Here is a 22,136-nt window from a genome sequence, read left to right as displayed (position 1 = left end):
AGCAAAACCTTTCTTAAACAATTATTTCAAAAGAAATTTGGGAATCTTGGGAAGCTCAGTGAGGTGGCAAATTCCTCAGAACCAAAAACCAACTTTGGAAGTATATTGTCATTGTGCCTATGTGTGTGTTTTGTGTGTGGGTGTGTGAATATATCATATATTTCCACTCACCTACGTACAGATATATATAGATAGATAGATAAATATATATTTATCATTAGATTTTTTCCCCCTTCAGGTCAACACCAGTGTGTTCCATCTTCAGTACATATTTTATCTGCATTTCGATTGATACACAGACCATTATACTATTAAAAGAGAGAAATAGCTGAGAACAGGCAAAGTATAACCTAGCCAGAGTTGTTTAAATGCCGGTTCAGCATTGTTAAGGAGAAAAGCAAACCTCCCCAAATACAAATGAAAATGTCTCTTCTTAATACACACAAGCAATTCTTTATGATCTTCAGAAGAAAACAAAACAGGAGGAAAATGGAACATACTATGAAATTGAATTGTAAGCATTTTTCTTTTTTGTAGTCATTGTAAGTACTTTAAGGGAAAACACTGCACATGTAGAAATGATTCTCCCCCGCTTCGATTACAACTTTTCCCTAGCTCTCTGGAGCTGGGGGATAAAAAAACATGTTCACTCAAGTAACATTTTAAAGGATCTTTAACGTGTAGACCTTTCTTTGTCCCGTTTAAAACATATTTAATGAAGTTGAGAAATGTCTTCCATATTTTGGCAAAAGATGCAGAAAAACAAGGGTAACTGAACCATACAGAGTATCTAGGGCTCATGACCTAAGTTGCTTAGTTAAAGGAAAGTCATTCTGTTCAAATTACAGAAAAAGGGAATCAGTTGCAGACAATCCACCTTGCGATTTCTATTCAAGATCCCTTCGCCCTGGACTGTAATTGGTCAGGATTCTTCCGAAGAACTTGGGTCTTTATGGCATCGCTGGCTTGCAGGCTACAAATGTTTCCAGATCGCCATCCCTCTGAACACATGGTATGGAAGAGAGGGTTTCATAAGGTTTGGAGAATATGTAAGGGCTGGGCACAGGGTACTTTACCACCAAACAGCACAACACATAAAATCAACCTAGAGAGAACGGCGAAGTCAAAAAGTTGAAAGCAACCAAATGAGGTGAGGATACTAGGGAGTCAGTGAGTACCATATTCCATGCCAAGAGCTTGAAATTAAAAAACCAAAGTTGGACATAAATCAACATTGAAAGCTTCAAGAAGTCGAAGCCAAACCAATGTTTCCTTTTTCCCCCTACGCACAAACCTTTTGTTCTAAACCCAATGGCATTGAGATCAATACTTCTATCTGGAAGATTCAAGTCTGCAGAGACACTTCCCTTCCATTTGATCACATGAGTCCACAGAAATAAAGCACCTTTGGAACCAAGAGTTGTTCAAGAATCCTAGTGTCTTATGCAATGTGTCGAAAAAGTACAGTTAAAATAATTAGAATAATTCATCAAATGACAAACAATAATATTGACTCTAGTGAATAGGCAAAAGGGCTCCCAGGACAATTCACAACTAAGAGGATAGAGCACAATAAAAGGCTATGACATTTCATGAATAGTCTGTGTTATAGCTTTGAACTTTATTGCAAAGCAAAAAATATATATTTTTTTATATATATATTTTTATCTACATTTCACCTCTGACATCGTACACAACACGAAAGCACAGGAAACCAAAAAAATCATAATGAGGTAGATACATAACACTTACAGATGGAGGAGACTAAAGAGTTTAAATTTGGCTTAATACTGCGGTCACCAATGTATGCATTTTCAACACAGCAGCAAGCATGGATTCACAGGGCAAGAAGCCCAGTGATCTCAAACCCCAAAATAAGCCCCATTAAAAAAACACCTGCTTCAAAATGAACAAAAATTATTTTTAAGTCAGGGAATCAGATGTGTTCAATTAAAAGCCCTGGTGTAATAAAGTTTTTGTTTTTGCTTTTGTGCCCAGGAAAATATATATAATTATATTTATATATATATATAATTTTCACCTATGTAATTGGAGTAACCTGTCCCACAGGGCTCTCCTTTGTATCCCTGCGGGTGGGGTTGCGGCAGCCTTGGGAGCTCAGCGCTTGGGGGATGACAGTAAGGGTCTCTAGAGGCATCCTAACCTCTGCAGCCACTGTGCCAGGGACCGCTAGCCTCTGAGGGCCCTTGACACATGCCTGGAAATAGCTGGAAATCAATTTAGCCGTGAAGTCTCTGACATGACTTTACCTTCCTAGGATCACCTGCTCTCCTAGTGGGTGAGGTCAGAAGCACCTACTGGTTTGGGTTGCTGGGATTGTCCCTTTCCCTTTGTCATTTCCATTTACAGCCTTTCCAATGGAGAGCTTAAAAGGCCATGAAGAAGGCCATCTTCAGCCTCAGTTTTTACTATAAATGCATTTTCACTGTAAAATGCACTGTCAGGCAGTGGTAGCTGCTGAAAAAACCACCTCCGTCCTTGTCTGATGTCTTGAATGGGAGGAGGATGGAGTGAGGGAAAGGGACCAGGAGCGGACACCTGGCTGGTTGAGGCAGCCGGTGGGAGGACAGAACCATGAAATGACGAACCAAGGAAGGGTCAGCTCAGACAAGTGCAGATGGAGAGCTAAGGGGCTCCGACCAGCAAGCCAAGGAGAAACTTGAGTTTGTTGCCAGTGAGTCAAAGGCCCCAGAGACCCTGGAGAAAGTGCAGAGGAAGCGAGGCTCAGAGACACCGATGGGCCTAAAAGTGGAATTGAATCAAGCTTCCTCAGACTGTTCAATAGTTATTCTGACTCTGGATGTGATCCTGCTTCGGCTGGGATTTGCTATACCGGGAAATAGCTGGGAACAGGTCAGCTCAAGCAAGAGGGAAGACAGAGGGGTCCAAGAGGAACGCCTGGTGAGTTTGGGAGAATGGCAGGATGGGGGAGGGGACTGGATGGGAAGTCTGGTACCCGAGCAAGTGCACACCAGGGAAGCTTGAAGTCAACCCATGCCAGGCAGGGCCAGGCCCTGTTCTCCAGAATCAGAGTGCTGACTGTACTGTCCCGTTTGTCTGTGGGTCTTCTTTCTCCCCTGCTGGGCTGTGGATACCCTAAGAGACCATCTTTCCCCTCTGCCTCCCCAGCGCCTGGCACAGGCGTGGAGGGCATCATCCAGGCTGGATTGCATTTTTAGAAAATGCACCAAGAGAATGGTTTGGGGAAGAAGGGAAGGTGTCCACAGTGTTGTAAGAACTTTAAAGACCCTACATTTTTCCCCCTAGACCATACCCGGGAGCTTTCTCCTGTCTTCCTAGGTACATCTCAAGGCAAGGGTCACATTTGAATTTTGAACATAAAACATTATCCTGAGAAGGAATAATACAGTGGCAGGACCCAGTGGGAGAGGAACTAAAAACAATCTATCTGAGGATGTGTGGAAACTGAGTCACAGCAAAGTGGACAGCTGTCTCCAGCCCGGCTGGGCCGGTAGGTTGTGAGGGAGTGGTGCAATCTATCTGAATTTCACATAATTTCAGGAGGCAAAGACAAGGTGAGCTTATGACCATCCCTCTCAATTGATTCCCAGTCTTGCCCTCCAGGAGTTCCCTGGGAAGGGGAGGCCGAGGGCTCAGTAATCCAGAGACTACATCCCTGTCCCCTCGGAGACCCAAAGCAAAAGGAATCAGTCTGGTGAGCAACAGACAGCATTGGAGTCATTACAAGGGAGGACTGTCTGACTACAGGCATTCAATAAGGAGCGAAGGCAAAGAGTTTTTACCTCGGAGGCCTTGAGAAAAATTTGATATTTTGTCTATGACTGTGTGGACAAGCAAAAATTAGGTGGCGTCTGAGTCTCCTTCAAACCCTGAGATTCCATTGTTCCTTTGTGCTCTGAAGAAGCCCCAGCTCTGCCCAAGGACTGAGGGATTTTTCTCGTGGGTAATTGCTGTGACTATAGCAGGATTAAGCTTGTGTGTGTGTGTGTGTGTGTGTGTGTGTGTGTGTGTGTGTGTGTGTGTGTGTGTGTGTGTGCATGCACCCAGTAGGCATCAAGCTGACATAACTATAATCAAACGTATAAAGCAGGAGGCTGACCTATGTTTGTGGGGAAACAGCACGTAGGGTTCTTCTCTCCCCTCCTCCAACTCTCTCTATTCTGCCCTTTCCTGCCCCTTTCCTCTCCCGGGTTCCCTTCCTCTCTCATTTACCTTGTTTTTCTCCCTTAATCAGTTCACATGACAGTGAAAATCACTTTCTTAAGCCTAGCAGTTCCACGTTGGTCATTTCATCCCCTGGCTTAAGAACTTACAGTAGGTCCCAACACTTACCATCCCAAATCCCAATGGACCAGTTCAGTTGTCAAGACGTTCACAAATGCATTTGCCTGTCGCGCTATTTTCTTACCTCTCTGGTTGGGACCCATCATGAAGGTCACCAAGCTCATCCATGTTTCAGAGATGAGGAATCCGAGGCTCACAGAAGGCAACTGACTGGCCCAGGAAGTGGGGACAGGAAGACGATGTAAGTTCCCAGCCTGCTCCCTGCTCCAGCCTTGCATGGGGAGTGTCCTGTCTAGAATTCTCCTTCTCTCTGTCATGTCATAGCCAGTATCTTCAAAGACCTTCTCAAAATTTATCCCATGAAGCTTAATTTTCTGATTCTGTCCTAATTCCAACTGTTCAACTCTTCTACGGGAGCCTTAGAGAAATAATCCACTTGTCCTGAAGTCACCTCACCTTTCAAGATCAGACACACAAAAACCACCACTACAAAACCCTAAAAAAGGAGATACAAAAGTTCTCAGGACACCAAAATAGACATCTCACAGCATTCGCAGGAGGAGCTCTCCAAGAACTCACATGGAAAGCAGGCGTCCTTTTCCATGGGGATACCCTATTTCATAAATCGTCACTAAACTTTTAGTCCCCTAAAACCCCACACTTCTCCAGCTTCTATGGCCATCTGCAAGGAAACAAAAATGTCAAGACAGCCCTAGTCCCAAGCTGTCCCTACCGGGCACTCTGAGCTACCTGGCCTTTGTGAACTGTTAGGAAATGGCATGAGGGGGAGCCTGGAAGACTAGTGGGACCAAAGATCCAGGTCTGACCCCCAGCTGGACCCCTGGATGACCACGGGACCCTGTGCAATCACAGAAGCTCCCCAAGCCTCAGTTTCCTCATTTGTAAAATGGGTGGGGTTTCTCACCTTGCCAGAGTATCAGAAGGATTTAGGTGAGATCATTGTATGAAGGCACTGGGACAAAGCCTTCGTCATCATCGGCCTCAGTTAATGTTAGCTGCATCTGAGTTCTCCCATCCTCCCAAAGGGCTGACGTCACCTGTGCAGGTCACGCTGGTCTTGCTCTGACACCCTCGATGTTCCTGAGACTCCAGGAACCCTAAATACTCCTTTCCTCTAAAGCAACTGTCCCCTCCCCCAGAGGAGGACACACAACATCTCTGACGGGACTTCTCCTCCACTGCCAGGTGGGCTCTGGGCTGCGCCTGACTTCTCTGGCGTCGTGGCATCCGGAACTCTATACCTCTGGGCCCCTCAGGGTCTCAGGGGCCAGTCGATGGCCAGAGCCCACCTGACAGGGGTCAGCCCCCACCCCACAGCGGGATTCATCCCCTCTGAGGGGGAGGGCTCTCCTCGGCAAACGTTCTGTTCGTGCTGCAGGTGAATTGCCACCTCCGGACAGGCACAGTCCCCGGGTCTAGATTTCTGGCGGAAACTCAATGATGTCACAGCCCCCAGAGGCGGGCCTCCCTTCCCAGAGAGGCAGGTTGTCACAGCTCCAAAAGAGGTGCTGGACGCTCTGACTCAGCCCTGGTTGAGAAGTGGGGGATGGAGACCCCTTCACCCTTTGCCTTTGTTCGTTTGCCCTGAACTCTGAACTTCTTGGAAGACCCAGAGCCTCCGGGTCCTCTAGGCTGGTACCAGGGACGGAGCTCGGTTGGGCAGGCAGGAGAAGAGTGGGGTCACAACGTCGACAGGGCCCTGCCAGCCCCCCAGCCACTTTTTAAGCAAGGCCAGGAGTTGAGAAATCTCCTAGTATCCTGGAGCTGATTCCCTTGATGTTTTCTGAGCTGTAAAGACAAGCTGGCTTCTGGTAAAGGCTCCTGGGTCTGTGTCTGATAGGCCTAAAAGTCTCCCGAATGGTACCTCCAAGGGTAAGAGAACTCCTTTTCAGGAGGAAATGAGAAATAGTGAGTGATAACTTCCTGGGATGGGTCTTAGCAGGTGTGACCTATGGAACAGGACAGAAAGCAAATGCACAGCACTTAAGTATGATCCCCTGAGTCGCTAAGAGTATGTGTAGGATGAGGAGGCAAGGAATGAGGCTGACAGAGAAAATGCACTCTTGTCAAAGAACCGACCTTTTTCATTCCAGAGGAACTCCATCCAAGCTCCCACCAGCCGTGGAGTGGAAGCAGGTTGTGCTGGAGCAGTTAGGCAGTGTCTGAATTTATCTTTTGAAAACTGTCTCGGATGGCTCGGCCACCTTGTGCAAGATTTGTAAACCGTGTGCAAAACTCAAACTTGTGCAGACAACCAGAGAAGTAGAGAACCTGACTTCTGCGCGCAGGGTTGCCCCTGCCTAAGTTGTGCTTTGTCTAACCTCGGGATCTCTCTTCTTCCCAGCGGCTCCCTTTTAACACCTAGTGAAGATGGGCTTGGCCAAGCTGGGTAGTTTGTAAATGAACCTGGACCCGCTCTTCTCTGTAGCTAAGAGTGTGCTGCAAATACCCTCAAATGACATGCCCACTGAGGACTGACTTCCTCAGCGCTTTGGAGGTCGGGTTCTTGGAGACTTTCTTTATGTCTGTCTTTTACATTGAAAGCAGATGCAGTAACCCCAGTCAGTGGCTGCCAGAGGAGGAGAAGGGTCAGCAGGAAGCAGTGCAAAGGCAGGGAACTGGGATTTGGCACTGGGTAGAGTGCGGAAGGATGGTAGGCGGGAAGGATGAGGCTGGCATAAAGCTGGGTAGGAAATATGAGTTCACCCTCTGGGATAGGTTACTCCGTATAGAGGACCACACATAAGGAAATAAAAATCCCTGGGTCAAATCCTGCCCAGAGTAGCCAGCTCCCCGCCAGGATCTCTACTCAGGACCAAGGTGTAGGTGCTAATTTAGCTGCAGGTCCACAAAATTTCCCCGCCCCACCCCCAACCCCCGAGGTCACATGCTCATTGTTCCACTTAAGCCAAATTTTTTTCTTACGTTAAGTCAACACATCCCCCAAACTTCCTATAAAAGTTAGACTTTATAAAGAAAATAATTATTTTGTATCAAGAAGAGGATGGAAACCAGTTTGTAAACATGTAACCAAAACATAAAAATACACATCAGTTCACTTACAGAACCAAACAGGGTTACATTGAATCATTGAAAATGAAAGAAAAGGAAAATTTTTCTCGGGAGCTCTTAAATTTAGGAAAAGAATCACTGTAGCATGCTCACCTTGAACCAGGGGTTGGATATTGTGGTTCTGGTACAAAGGAAAATCTGTGCGGGAGGTGGAGAGCGGAGGTGAAGGCGGGAGGGATTGCATAGTTGTGAAACAGTGGCTTCTCATCAAGGTGAACAAGTGCGTCGTCTGATAAAATAGCATTTGATTATTTTTTTTTTTCTGTTCATGTCTGTTTATGGTATTTTTCTCTGTCCATCAAACATTTCATCCACTGAAGCATATATACAGTACACACACACACACATGCTAGCACTAAACACCTGAATTACACAGCCGTACTTAAAAGGACCCCACACCACTTGTTCCGGGCAAAGTCTGTATTCATCGATACACTTTTGCTACAGCCTAACCCCATTTCCTGTCAAAACTCATCTTTTGGGTTATTTCTCTCTTTAGCAAAGGAAGGGGCGGGTGAGAATGGGGGCACTGAGGAAAGCACCAGAAATGGTTCTATTCTCTTATTGAACTTCTGTGGAAATGCCTCACATTTTGCTTAGGGGTTCACTGCTTTCTAAGAGATGGGGGGAAACAACTGCCTCTTTTTTTTAAGCTTTCTTGAGGTAAACATTATTTGTTAACACCTTAGGCAGCAGACATGTTTTACAGTGCTATCAGAAACCTTAGAATAAGGAGGAAACAACACCAAAGTATAACGTCAATGCTCAGAACATTTAGAAAGCACGTCTGTGTTTTAATTGATTTCCCTGTCCTCTCATTCAGCCAAACTCCTTCTAATAACATATAGAACAGAACAGAAATAAGAGTAATTTCCTATATCATACTGGGCATCCCTTATCTCATCCTACCATAAACCTCTCTTGCTCATGTCCTAAAAGTTGTGAACCAACTGAAAATTAGAATAAAGATGAACATACGTTACACTTTTTCATTCTTTCTATCTGCCTCAAGCATATATATATATATATATATATATATATATATATATATATATATACACACACACACATATATATGATAGTTTACATTAATACAGGAAATAGCAAAGGTCTTTTAGTTACATTTTATACGGAATCACTGCATCTTATCTTTATCTTCTATTCTCTCTCTCTTTTTGGATAAACAATTGGCTATAACAATCTATAGTAAGGCTTCACAGAAAGAATTCTGCATGTTTTGTTTTCTCTAAGAACCAAAGTCTATAAAATGAGGTTTGATTCTAGCACCTTATACAGTGTTAGTGACGTTGTTTCCTTGGGAGAAATTAGCACTACCCACCCCTTTAGGTGAGGTCTATCAGTTACACGATTTTCATAGGTATTGCCAAAGGGAGGGCATGCAATGTGGCGGCGATGGAGGAGCCGGAGGGGGACAAAGCAAAACCCCAGGATCAAAATCTCAGCAACATACAAACAAAATCTTAAAAACGTGTCAAGTTGCTGTCTCCAAATTAATAATGCTTTCGTGTTTGAGTGCCACAGATGCATCCTTTGAAGTTACCCTTCCCCATGAGGTAAGGAAATACGATGTCTATTTCAGATGAGGGCACTGAGTCTGGGAGACGTATGCAGGTCACAGAGGAAACCGTCTGGATTAAGTCACAGAGTCGGGGATCCCCAACATCTAGCCTCTTATTCCCAGACTGTCCCCTGTCACCTTTGATTGGTGAGTTGAGATTTTGGAAAAGCAGCTTTTTGGCCACTGATGAGGAAGCAAAACAAACAAACAATTTTTAAAATATCAGCACCAAAGGAAGTTCAAAAGAAGCTGCTCTTTGCTCCCTTAGCAAACATTCCATGGTATGGAGACAGCAACTTTCACAAGAAAGGAGAAGAAAACTCGTCACAGGAGTAACCCATCTCATTTGTTGGTGCCCTTCCCGGAAGTCAAAACTCTCCCCAGAGCTGTGAGTTCCAGTTGAGTAGTGTCGATTTTTTTTGCAGAGGAATGATCAACTCCCATCAAAGCTGCATCAGAACCTCAATTATATAATTATATAACTATAGTGATATCTCTATGTATCTATTTATATCTGTATACATTAAGTCTTTTACTGCACTGGCACATGATACCAAGGAAAAGCACTGGCATTGCTGTTTGCTGCAGGTGGCTACCTTGTCTGGAGTTACATGAGAGAAGCACCACAAGAAAAGGCACCACAAGGTTTCGAGAAGTTAAATTGTTTGTTGTCACCGCCCTGACCTCGCCGTGGTAGGGGAACAGAAAAGTCTTTCGTCTTTAGAAGAACCCTGGGGCAAGTGATTCAGAAATGATCCCAACTCAGGTACAACTGTCCATTTCAACTCACCAGGGAGAGAGGGAAGAAAGAGCCTGATGTGGTTCTTTTTAGTGAAATCTCTTTTTGGCTAATAGAAAAGGAAAACATTTCCATTTTTTAAAAGAAGCCGGGGTGGTGGTGGGGGGGGGGGCGGTGTTACTGAGACACTAGAAACTAAGCCCTCCTAAAAAAGTGAGACTAAGAACCAAAATCTTGTGCTAAGGAAAGTCCTCCATGGACATCTGTCTTTCTAATATGATTCCTTGGTGGCAATGCATTAGGAAGAACAAGAGAGAAAATGAAGGAATTACATCCGTAGGCACTGTTAGCCACAAATAGCACCGGCTCTAGATTAATGAGGACAGAGAGGTGTCCACACCTGTCCACATCGCTGAGAACCATGAGTGTTGGCTTAGAATCAACATTAGAACTACTCCATCCTTATAGTCTGGCCAAGAAAACAAGAAGTCATTGGCCATTCGGAGCACCGAGAATGACGTGTGCCACTGACGAACCAGAAAAGAAGAGGGGGCAGACTGCAGAGTGCATGGTAAATGGCATCTTAATTTTTATTAGTGACTTGCCGGCCTTGAAATAGCCCTTTGTATGTTTCTCGTTCCAGGCGAGGGCCACACTCCACATGGGGTTGCTGCAGGAAGGTCTGGACGTGGGGTGAGGGGGGCAGAGCCGTCCTCACCAGCCACTTTCCTTCCCTCGCACCTGGTCTGGGTTGGAAGAAGGGAAGCCGACTGGCCATGCTGGTGTGACCTGCAAGGCTCCCAGGACTTGCTGTCTAAGCCCACAGTGACAGGATGGGGGCGCCTGAGACCAGGATCAAAAGGCTTGCAGGGACCCTTCTTCCCAAACCCTAGTCAACCTGACAACACAGGACGCTGCTCAGAGGGAGTCTGACACAGCAGTCTCAGTGGCATACTTACTTAAATTGAATTATTGCTTTTCCTTCTGGTTTCTTGAATTGGGTTTTTTGTGGGGTTTTTTTGCCTAAGTTGGTGTTCAAATTCTGATGCTTGTCTATACTGAAATTGATACTCCCATTTCAGTATGAGAAAAAATGAATTATTCCTACCACCTTCCAGCAATTTGAATTATTTATCCAAACCTACTTTGGGGGCATAGACAACAAGGGACAATCAAAAGACTTTTGCCAGAAGAGACCTCTGTTTGCAAAGGGCCTCTTCTAGCACCTTCCTGGGACAGAGAGAAGCCACCTGGACACACCACCTGCCCCTGCCCCCAAGTCTCCTTTCAAGCTATTTTCCACCCACATGCCTCCTGCAGTAACAGACTTGGGTGTTCGGGAGTCTGTCTGCCCACGGCTTTAGGAGAATGGTCTCTGCCCATCTGTTCCTTCCAGGGATTCCTCAAACTTCCTTCTAGACAGGAAATGCACTGCTGACCTCCAAGCCCCTGCGTCTCCATTGACTCAAGGTCACTGGCGTCCTGACCTCAGTCCCAGCAACCACAGCGGGTAGAGTCCGGACGGGAACGTGCAGTGCTGAGCTGCCAGGACGGGGAGGTCCAGCCCCCCAGCACCCCCAGCTCCTCCTGCCACTGCCGGCCAGCAGAGATGGCAGAGAAGGGAAACCCACGTCTGTCCCTAAACGAGACCAAGGGCCAGCGCGATCCGTTGGTTTGCAGCTCTGGAGAAGGGAAATACTGATGGGCTCAGGTTTGTAGCTCCAGAGAAGGGAGATACTGATGGGCTCAGCTCAGAGGTCTCCCCTTACCCTCAGAGTCAAGTGCTGCCTCAGCTAGAAGGGCTCAGAGGGGCTCAGCATTCACTCTGCATCTCTATGTATTTATCAGCCTGCCTTCCGGTAGAGTGCTTTGAGTTCCAGCTGAGTCATAGTGGCCAGAGTGTGTTAGAGCCAAAAGGAACTTTCTAGAAACAAAGAAATTGATGACTGGAGAGGCTAAATCATTGGTCCAAGATCACACTGATTTCCTACTGGGAGTTTTTACACTATCCTGTTAAGACAGGTGGAATGCCATTCTTAGCCTTTACACCTTCCACAGTTTCAGGCACTGTTTTTCCTCTCTTGCTGCATCACCCATGGGCCAGGACTGTGTTGTGCATACAACAGGTCCTCAGTTCAATGAAATTAAATCAAGTTTTAAGAGCTTCCTTTTCCATACAAAGGGGTCCATTAATTAGGCAGCCTAGGTCATCAGCCAAAGGCATAAGTATTCTCCTTGGCCTGTAACACAGGCTTCCCATAAGCAGTACCTGTACAGGTCAGGTGTGATAAAGGGCAAGGGTACCTCCTTAGCCGTTCCCCCACCTCTGGCTAGGCCATTTCCACATAGAGCTGCTCCGGAGATAAGGGGCTACAAATAGGCTCATTTACATTCCCTTAGGTTGAGAATTTTATCAACAGCAAGGTGGCCATAAACCTGCTGTATTTGGGAGGTTCAGCTGATAGGCTTAATCTTCAGCCTAGAGTTCACTGTAAGTTATCTTTAACACCAGCAAACTCAAGAATAAAGGAAGGCGTGGTCTGAGCGGTGGAAGCTGTATTTAGTCACCCAGCTGCTTCATGAAACGGAGGAACTGATGATGAAGATGAGATACAGGAGAAGGGAGGAAGAAAAGATTCCCAGCGGGATGCAAGGGCGAGTCTCAGAAGGATGACTAAAGCTCCTGCAGCAAACTCCCACCTCGGCAAAACAAGAGACTAGGGCACTTATCATCCGATCAGAATTGCCAAGTTCTAGAACGTTCCTTTTATAGATGCGTGTCTGATCATTTGTTCAGTGGGGGGATGGGGGCAGCAATAGGTGGAATCTCAAAATGAATGGTGTTTATGACTCTGCTTCCTTCAAACCCTCAAATACACATCCAAACCAGTTTCTCAGACCCAGCTCACACTCAAGAATAGCAAAGAGAATATTTTGTTAGCCCTTTAGGGAAAATTACAAATATTATGCACTCAAAGCTTTGAATTACCTGAGAATTTCAAATAGCTTTGCTCTATAAAGAGTCAGTTAGCAAGTCATCAGCTTCATTGGGGTTAAAATTGGAAGAATGATTGGTAGAAAAGTATCCAAGAAAAACTAAGCAACTGTAAGAAAACGTCCTAAAAATTAACCATTATCTGGGGAAGAGAGATTGGATTCCAGCCTTTTGACCCTGCAGGCAGCCTCCCCTCACCAGGCAGATGGGTTGGGAGAGCCAGTGACCAGGTGAGCCCATAGGTGCCCAAACATCCCTGCAGGGTGAGCTCAGCAAGGCCAGAGACACGATTCTGTGGCCTGTCTCCCAGGCATACACGGAATCGGAACGCTGAGAAGCTCCAACAGCTGCCAAACCACAGTGACGACCTGCAGATGCTGAGAGATGGCAGGGACTTGATGCGAGTCTATTTCTCTTTCTTCCTCTTTTTTCTCTTTCTGTCTTTGCCCTCTCTCCTCCTCTCTCCCTCCCTCCTTCCTTCCTTCCTTCTCTTCCCTCCCTCCTTCCTTCGCTCCCTCCCTCCCTTTCCTTTCCTGCTCATGTATTTTCTTTGAATGTGCATATTTTTTTTAAGTAAAAGAAAAAAGCCACATTAGTTCCTCCAGGGCGGTACTCCCATGTTCCTGGGTCCCACCTCTGCATTTCCCTCCCTGTAACACCAATAGAAAATAGGCTTCTTGGAAACACGTCTTGTCACAAGAGTCCGTGCAGGGAAAAAGATAATGGAACTATTATACACTGGGGACTGGTGCTGGGGATAAAGGGACAAAAAACTGGGGGAGGAGGCGTCACGCATGCTCCTGGCGTGGCGGTCTGCAGCAGCTGGCCGCGTGCCACACCACTGGGGGTCGGGAGGCAGAGACGCGCACATGTGACAGGTCAGGGGAGGGGACCCCAAAAGCTGCTCCTCTGGAGTGGGCTTGAAAAGGTTTCCAGGGGTCTTGTTCAGACCCTGTGGTTTTTCTCCCACCTGACACAGGTGTTTTGGGTGGCAGCTCCTGTCTGGACCCCAAACATTCTTAGGACATGGCTCCACCCCTGGCTTCCCTCACTCTTCCGGTCAGAGGAGAAACCTCAGAATAGGATGCAGGTCAAGAGAGGCTGGGGACGCAAAGCCCAAGGTCAGCACCTTTTCCCTCCCGGTAACCCCCAAAGCTCTTTTCCCCTCTGTGGAAGGACCCTTCCAGTATCGCCACATCCCCTGGCACTCTGGGTCACATGCATCCTGTCCCCTGAGAGGGAGGGAATTCGAGTGACTTTTCCACTCCGTGTACACCTGCTTCTTCCCAGGTCTGTCCCCAGACTTGTGACTGTCACTGCATTGGGTTGGGGAGGGATGTGGCCCGGTTCTGAAGCTGGTTCTGCCTCCTAAGGGTGATTGCTCTGAAATGTCTCTGTTAGAGTCGCCAGAAAGGGAGTCATGTTCCCCGAGCCGCTGGGGGCTTCACTAGGCAGCCTCACACCATCTGCAGATACTCATACTGCACGACCACACCCGTCAGGCGTGAGTTTCAGTGGCCAGAGACGCTGGTGGCCGAAGGACATCTAACGCTGCCCGGGCTCCAAGCAGTAACTTCCCACCTTCCTTGACCACCTGTGCCTCCCTCTCCTTCCGCTCTGATGACCACCGTGCTAACGGTCAGAGTTCCTAGGTGTGATCTGAATTCTCAAAAGTGGGGAGCTCTTCAGTGAGCTGCAGCCCAGAGTCTCCGGGTTGCTCTGGAGACCTGCTTCCCGTCCCAGGTGGCGCAGAGGCAGGCACGCCCCAGCCCAGGGGAGCCTTCATGGCCCCGGCCAGCGAGAAAGAAGAGCCCTCCTAGGCTAGGTCTATTTCAAGTCCGGCAAGAGCCCTAATATCAAAATACTCTGTTAGAGCAACTTTTTAAGCCCTTTAAGAAAATGACATATACAAATATATATGTGTGTGTGTGTGCATATATATACACAGACACACGTGTCTGTGTATATATATACGTATACATGCCCAAGGTTGGCATATTTATGTATCTCGATGTGATTAAGACGCTTACAATGCAGTTATATGATCATGGACTTCAATCAGGCTCCTCACTTCTGCACAATTCACCATAATCTCAAAATCTCAGATCACCTCCTAGCTTATGTGTCCAATCTCTCTCTCTCTCTCAAGCATTTCATAATCACTATAATTCCAAACAAATAAAAATGAAGCCCTTGGTAAGGAGGAAGACAGCCGCCCCTGTGATGTTGGAGGGGACCCTACCGAGCTGTGAGCAATCACTGGCACAAAGGCTTTTTGTTATTTTGATGAGAGGATGCCCAAGATAGCCCAGGGACTGAGAAAACCTGTATTTTCACTTGGAGGCCCCAGTTGGCCTCCTAAGTTATTGGAGAGTGTCCCAGGCTGTTTAAGTAATAAAATCAGCCCCTCTCTCCCACCCTCCAGCTCGCGTCTCTGCTGGGACCCAGGGCCGTGCCTTTTAAAGGCGTATGTATTTAAATGAAGGAAGAGAGGGCGCCTGTCCTTGACCTCAGGCAGGCTGACCAGCGGAGAGGCTGGGGCCACAGCTCGGAGTCCTGCGCGGTTAGCGGAAGCACGCATCGGTGGGGGCGTCCAGGCCAGGGAGAGGCTGAAGGGGCTGAGTCTGGACAAGCGGCCCCACCCGGAAGCTGTGTGCGCGAACGGACTGGCCTCGTGGAAAGAAGGCCTTTTGGAATCAACCCCGGGGCTGGGAGCTGTCAGGTGCACAGGCTAGAGAAGGGCCGAGAGGCGGCCGAGGAGCGCAAGATGATCTGGGGCCAGGCAGCGCTGAAGCTGAAGACATCCTTTCCTCAGGTCCTGGGCCGGAAGGAAAGGACCCAGAGCCCCCGTACAACCTTGGGTTCCTGAAGGAACTCACACGGGGCGCCCCCACTCCCGCATCCAAGGTAGAGGGGACCGCTGTGGACCACTGAGTCCCACATCTTTTCTCAGCCACAAAAGAGCCACTTTTCAAACCTAATAACCTTCCCTTTCTCTTTGTTCCCTCTTCCCTCTGAAAGGCAGAGAAAGTCATTCTCTTCTTTCCCTAAAGACTGGCATCATATCATACTTTTCAGAGTAACAAGTGGTTTCACTCTGGTTCTAAGACACAGAGGAAGCCCCGCTGAGCTCTGAAAATGTTCTTTCTGGGGCACGAAGATTTCTGAGGATTCAGGGAGACAGCCCTAGTAATATTGAAAGAGCATTCCTAAAACTATAGGGGACTGGGGGCACTTCCAGAAGCTTCGATTTGGGGCTAGATTTCCAACCTTCTTAGCTCAGTCGGTGGTTTTGGCTCTTTGTAGAAACTAGTGAACCTTGGGCACAGGACTGGAGAAATAAATTGAAATGTGCTATATTTTAGATTATTTCAGAATCCAGACTTGATTCCTTGAGTGTGTTTTGGAAGGGAAGAACTTTGCACATGGAAAAACAAATGTGAAATTTAAAAAGGTTTCATCTTATGAGAGGCAGCTAAGGAACTCAAAATTCCCCCACCCTGCTGCCACCACCAAAGAAAAAAGGCAGTCACACGTTTTGATTTGTTTTCTAGCGAAGACCCTTGTCTTTGGAAGCCAAGACTTTCCAGCAAACAACAGTGTACCAGACTCTCCAAGGACACAAACCGACCAAAAAGCACCCAGCTATTCCAGCACAGCGTAAGCAACCGTCCTCTGGGTCTGGAGAGAGAAGATGAAGGCTATGGTAAACTGAAGCTGAGCCCGGAGCAATGACGGAAACAATGGAACCTCAACTGCTGGTCACAGGACGCGCTCACTGAGATTTGCCTTCATTTTCCCCCAAAGGGAGAAGAGTAACCAACATTTGTTTGCTTCTCAGAAGAGCATTCTCTGATGGAAGATTTATAGCTCTCCCTTCTTGCCCAAATACTTGGGAAAAAAAGGAGAGTAGCCTTTTTGGGGCAGAAAGACAGAGAACATCTTTCCTGACCCACATTGAGAAAACTCTGTTAATTCTGTCCTCTTGTATTGTTTTAAAATATTCGTTAATCAAAAAAGAGAAAAGGAGCTAGATCGTCTTCCCCTTTCTCCACGGCACCCAGGTGACGCCTTGCACACAACAGGTGCTCAATGAATGTTTGAAAGGATTTTAAATAGGAAGCAAACTTGACAGTAGTAGTACTTTTATCCTCAGAGTGCTTTCCCAGACAGTAATGACTTTATCCTCACAACACCCCTGTGAGGTAAGTAAGTAATACTCTTCTCATTTTACAGAAAGAGAATTTGGCCCCAAGAGTGACTTCACTTAGGTCTGCAGAAGGATAGAGTCCTGGGTTTTTACTTCCAATGACATGATCTGTTCATGAGAGCATGCCTTTCCTTCCCATAGATGCTTTCCTCTGACCCTTTACTGAAACAATAACGCTTAAATACGTCACTCCATAAAATCAATTTCCTCCTTTTGAAAAGAACATGCCTTGATATTTCTGCCCCAGAGTGCGCAGGAAGTAGCGATTAGATGGTGGCCGCTATTTTCTTTCCACGTACTTCTGGGAACCCTCCTCTCCTTTATCACGCTTCCTGCACATCTACTGAGTCATTTTGTTCTCTCTGGCTCCACGTGGCCATCTTCGAAGTCCTCGTTCATAAATGCCATACAGTTCGTCCGCCATCCATCCCGGTCGAAAGAGGAGTGCCGAGGAGAAAGGACGTCTCATTCATTCCTTCCCTCTGGTTACCATCAGAAATACTTGTGGAAAGAAAGAATCCCAGCACGATTTGGCCTATCCACAGAACGATCAGATACAAAATCAAACAGAAGTCATTACTGAATTCCAAACTATGATCTGGTCCCTTGTGCTGTCAAAACAATAATATTAATTTTAGAGAGCAGAGTCAGAGCAGGTGGGAAAGGAGCTCTCGTCAGAGCTGCACAGAGAGCAGGAGAATTTGCAGCAGTACCTGGACCTTTAGGACAGGCTCAGGAGGTGCCTTTTTTTTTTTTTTTTTTTTTTTGGTGAGAATTTTTACATGAGAATACACCTGAACTCCCAGGAAAGGACCAGAGCCAGAGCCAGGTTGACTGAGCTACAACTGGTGAAGCTTCTAGAATTTTCCTCTCCAAGAAGGTTCTCAGAGCCAACAGAAAATCAGTGTTACAGCTGGCCCTCCCAGAGTGCTGGTGTCGTTCTCCACTGCTCCCACCTGCCCTCACTCTGGTTTAGACCCTAAGAAGTATCATACATGGAGGTCCTTAGGATGGGTCTGTTTTCTTGCTCAAAGGGGATCTTAATAGTTGGATTGATAATAGCCACCCCATAGTAAAAAGGAAAAGAAAAAGAAAAAAAGGAAAGAAAAACTCAACTGAACGTTTCCAATTGAAATGATGAGGGAAAAAAGACCTGGATTTGGATAAAAACCATTAGTGATATATCCACCAACCCGTTTGTCTCTGAATCTTCGCCTGCAGGCTCCACTCAAAGCACACCAGGGAATGATTAAAACCCAACATTGGGACCCACATTTTGGCTGAAGGGATTTAAAAAAACAACAACAACAAAGTTTTGTTTCTGTATTCTGCAGAGAGGCAAAGGGAAGGCCAGTCCGTTTGATGAGAGGAGCCTCAACGTTGAAAAAGATTGTAAGGAAGAACAAAAGTGAGAGCTATTTCCTAAACAGCTTTCAACCACCTTAAAAACAATTCCCAAATACTCTCCAAATTCACCCATTCTCTTGTCTGCCCAAAGCTTGATGAATATCAGTTTTCAAATTGATCCGTCCCTATATTCTCCAATACTTTAGGAAAAATTAACATCAGGACATTTGGTTTCAGAATTACGAGGGGCCGGCTTGAGCCAGGGGACTGCCGGTTGCCTAACCAGAGTCCCACTGTGCTGGGTTCGCAGTGCTGTGAAGTATCTAAGAAGTACGGGTCTGTGAGACTTTACCCCGTCCAGCCGTGCTGCTTGTCCTGGGAGCTTCCAGGTGCCCCTGCACCCAGAAAACACGCTACCTTTCTGCGGCTCCACTTCCCAAGTAACGAGGCCACCACTGTTCCTTATATAACGCCTCCGCTACAGGCAATAATGACTGAACCCTCACAGCACCCCTGAGCAGGAGAGAAAGAAGCTGGCCTTCTTTCTCTCCACTTTACAGATGGAGAAACCAAGGCACCGAGAGGTGAAGTGAGTTATCCACGATCACAGTGGGGACCCTGAATCAGCCTGTGATATTTCCTGATCTTTCTGGGTCTAAAGATGAGCTTCTAGGAGGCCTACAGCTGACACAAATCTCCCAGCCCCACTCTAGCCCGAGGACCCCAGAGCTATGGTGAGGATGGAGAAGCCGACCAAGGGAGTTCATCTACTAGGTGACCAGGTGTCTGTATCCACCATGTCAAATGGCCAAAGGCCGCTTCTAGAGAGATGTTTGCTGGGTGACCACTTGGCACTATATCCAAAGGAAATTATTCCTTTGTTCTCCTTGGTCTGAGGATGTATTTTAGGAGTAGACCCTCCTGGACGAGCATGAGTGAGCTGACTGACTTCAGTTTCTGGTGTGGAGTCTTGCGATTCGTGTTAGGGATTGGCAAGGGCGGGCAGCTCCCATTGGGGCATGCGTACTGTTCTGCGTGGGATGGGGCACACCAGGGCAGGAGCCCCTGAGGTCCTGCCTGCTCATTTCCGATTTGGTCTATTCTTAGCCCTTGACACAAAGTGTTGGCTGTGTGCAGGGGGAACTCCCACGGCGTCCGTCTGCTGCCCTCAGGAGCTGCCATGAATAGGACTCCCGACCTTTGGCTCCAACACATACCAGCCTTGTCCTGCCAGCCACTACACGGAAAGGTACAGGGAATAAGAAGGCACAGCTCCTTCCCAGGAGGAGGCGAAGCAGATGGTACCTGGGAGAGTCAAGTAAGGCGGACAGAGCGAGGCAGGCAGAGGAATAAAGCTGCAGGCAGATCAAGGCAGTGCCCTTGTCTTTTGATATTTGGCCAATAGCGTAAGATGCAGTGTTTCAAGCAAGAAATGAAACCTTTAAAATAGCTCAGGATAGGTGAGAAAGAGACTTAGGTTGCCACTGCAGGAAATGAGACTACACATCATCTTTCTCCCCCAGGGAGAGGCTTCGAAAAAAATCTCTGAGAGGGCAGGATGGCCTTTTCACAGGCTTTGCAACTGGGACAGGGACACACTGATTTAGGATCCTCTGGGACAGTCCTCTTACGAGCTTATGGTTTTGTAGCCTGCGACAGGCTGACCACCGCAATTTCCATGTCCAGGAGGTCAAGCTGTGGATGAGAACGGAATGTGGCTTATCTGGATGGAATGTTTGTTTCTGTGCCGTGTGTGTGACTGTAATGTTTGTACAACAGTGGCCGGTGTTGGATGAAGAGATTTCATGCACGTCTGGGCTTTAATAAGAGGGGCTGATGTTGATTTAGATTCACTTCCTATAGGACACCTGTGTGTGCTTCACGAGGAAGGCTGCCAGACAGAATCTGGTACTCAATCAATGTCTGAGAACGAAATGAGCAGAACCGCTACGTCTAAGGCAGATGCAGGCCCTGGGCATGAGTCTGCCCTCTGTGTCTTCCCCTTTCCCCTCATGCAGAGGCTCTTCCCTGTCTCCCCAGAGCTCTTCGAGATTTCCCTGGTCATTTTCTGGTCTATACTGGGAAAATCACTGGAATCAGGGGGAAGTCACTGCAATAAGCCATCTTCTCCTCCCACTCTCCAGATATAGACCCCCTTCCCCATGCCACATCTGGTAGTGTTATTTTAATATTTTTCAGTTTGGTAAAGAAATAACAGATGTTAGTTTTTGGATGAGAAAATCAAATGAATGTGCACAAGGAGCGTACCCTTCACGAAGCCCACCAGCCCGAGCTGCCGTCATCACACATCAGAGGCCTCAGAAGGGCTCACTTTGAGTGAGAAGCTACTTTCCTTGGCAAAGACAATGCCATCCTGTGGGCCAAGTGAATGCTAGGGAACCGACACCCACCCCCCATCTGAGAGCCAGGGGCAGGAGGGTGTGGAGGCTGTGTGTAGAACACGCCCCAGCCCCCTTCAATGTAGGACCTGACACCCTTTCCTCCAGCCCAAAGGCTCTGAGCCTGCACTCTGTTGCCCTCTTCTTCCCTCTGTTCCTAGGTAATGGAGAAATAAAATTTTGCTACGGTCTGGGGGCATCAGGGCCTGGGGCTCGTTAGAGCTCTCCCAGCCCCCAGGAGCAAGGAGCAGAACAGAAAGGGAAAGAGGAAGTATGCCTCCCGCAGAGGGCCTGTCAACGCCGTGAGGGGAGTCTCGGCGCATACAGTGAGGCCAAGCCCGTTCAGAGGGCCTCTGGACAAGATCAGCACCGGAAACCCCTTCTTCGGCCCCTATGACCGAATGCGAGGGGATAAAAGTAGAGGGAGAATGGGGGAAATGATGTCATTCGGTGCTTTTTAAGAACCCATAGATTTTTCTTCCTGAGAATAAGGCTCCTACTGGGACAGGGTCGGATGCTTGTGGCCCACCCTCAGGACCACGGTCCAAACAGGTGTTTGTACTCTTTTAAGCCACCCTGGCACTCAAAGGGGCTGTGGCTATTGAGGGGATGGGTTAGGCCTCTGGGTGTCTGGGGTGACTTTGTGCCTGGGGAGGTGGAGTTTGGGGGATCTGGGAGGGATGAAGGGGCCCTTGGGCCATAAGAAAGTATTGTCTTTCTTGACTGAAGAGGGACATGCTGGCAGCATGTGCCACCAAGAGAGATGCAGCCTGCCCTCCACAGCACTCCCGGCCCCCTGCCTGTTGGGACAAGTCTGACCCCGCAGAACAAGGGGAACCTTCTGGAGACAGAGTGGAGGAATGTGTTGGAGAAATGAGAAACTCTGGGGGTGGGTAAGGTCATTGGGGCTCATCTGATGAATTTAAACCCTCTTAGCTCTCATTTGGGATGTCACAGGCCTGTGACAGTGAGCTCAGGGGACACTGCCTTGATGCTATCTGAGGGGACTGAGGTTTCAGGCAGGGGCCCAGAGAAGAGGCAGACCTACTGAGCAAGGGAGAAAAAGAGCTTACAGAAATGACGCTAACAAAATCAGCCTGATTTTAGAGATGCCACCATCTTCATTCTTCATTCTTTTCTGAGAATGAGAAGAAGGGCCAGATTTTCTGTGGGGGATTGTGGGCATATCTGATGGGGATGCAATAAGGAAAGATAGCTTCCTATTTTATTCTCTAGCTCCTGGTACAGTGTGCTTGTCTCCTACCAGAACTAAATATTGGAGCTTGTTAATTAGTTTTCATCAGGAATTTCTGGGCAAGAAGTGGGCCCAGAGATTTTTTAAACCTCTTAAGCGTTCCCTTGGGGAGCAGCTGGTGCCTCAACGCCCTTAAGGGTTTGTCAGGCGTCAGACACATGCTGATTAACATGCGATTCCTGGGGAGGGCTGAGGCCACCACCTCTCGTGGGGTAAGAGGACAGATGAAAAC

Source organism: Balaenoptera acutorostrata, chromosome 6, assembly GCF_949987535.1.
Source record: "Balaenoptera acutorostrata chromosome 6, mBalAcu1.1, whole genome shotgun sequence".
In the NCBI taxonomy this organism is placed as follows: domain Eukaryota; kingdom Metazoa; phylum Chordata; class Mammalia; order Artiodactyla; family Balaenopteridae; genus Balaenoptera; species Balaenoptera acutorostrata.
Note: the sequence above shows the minus strand (reverse complement) of the source record.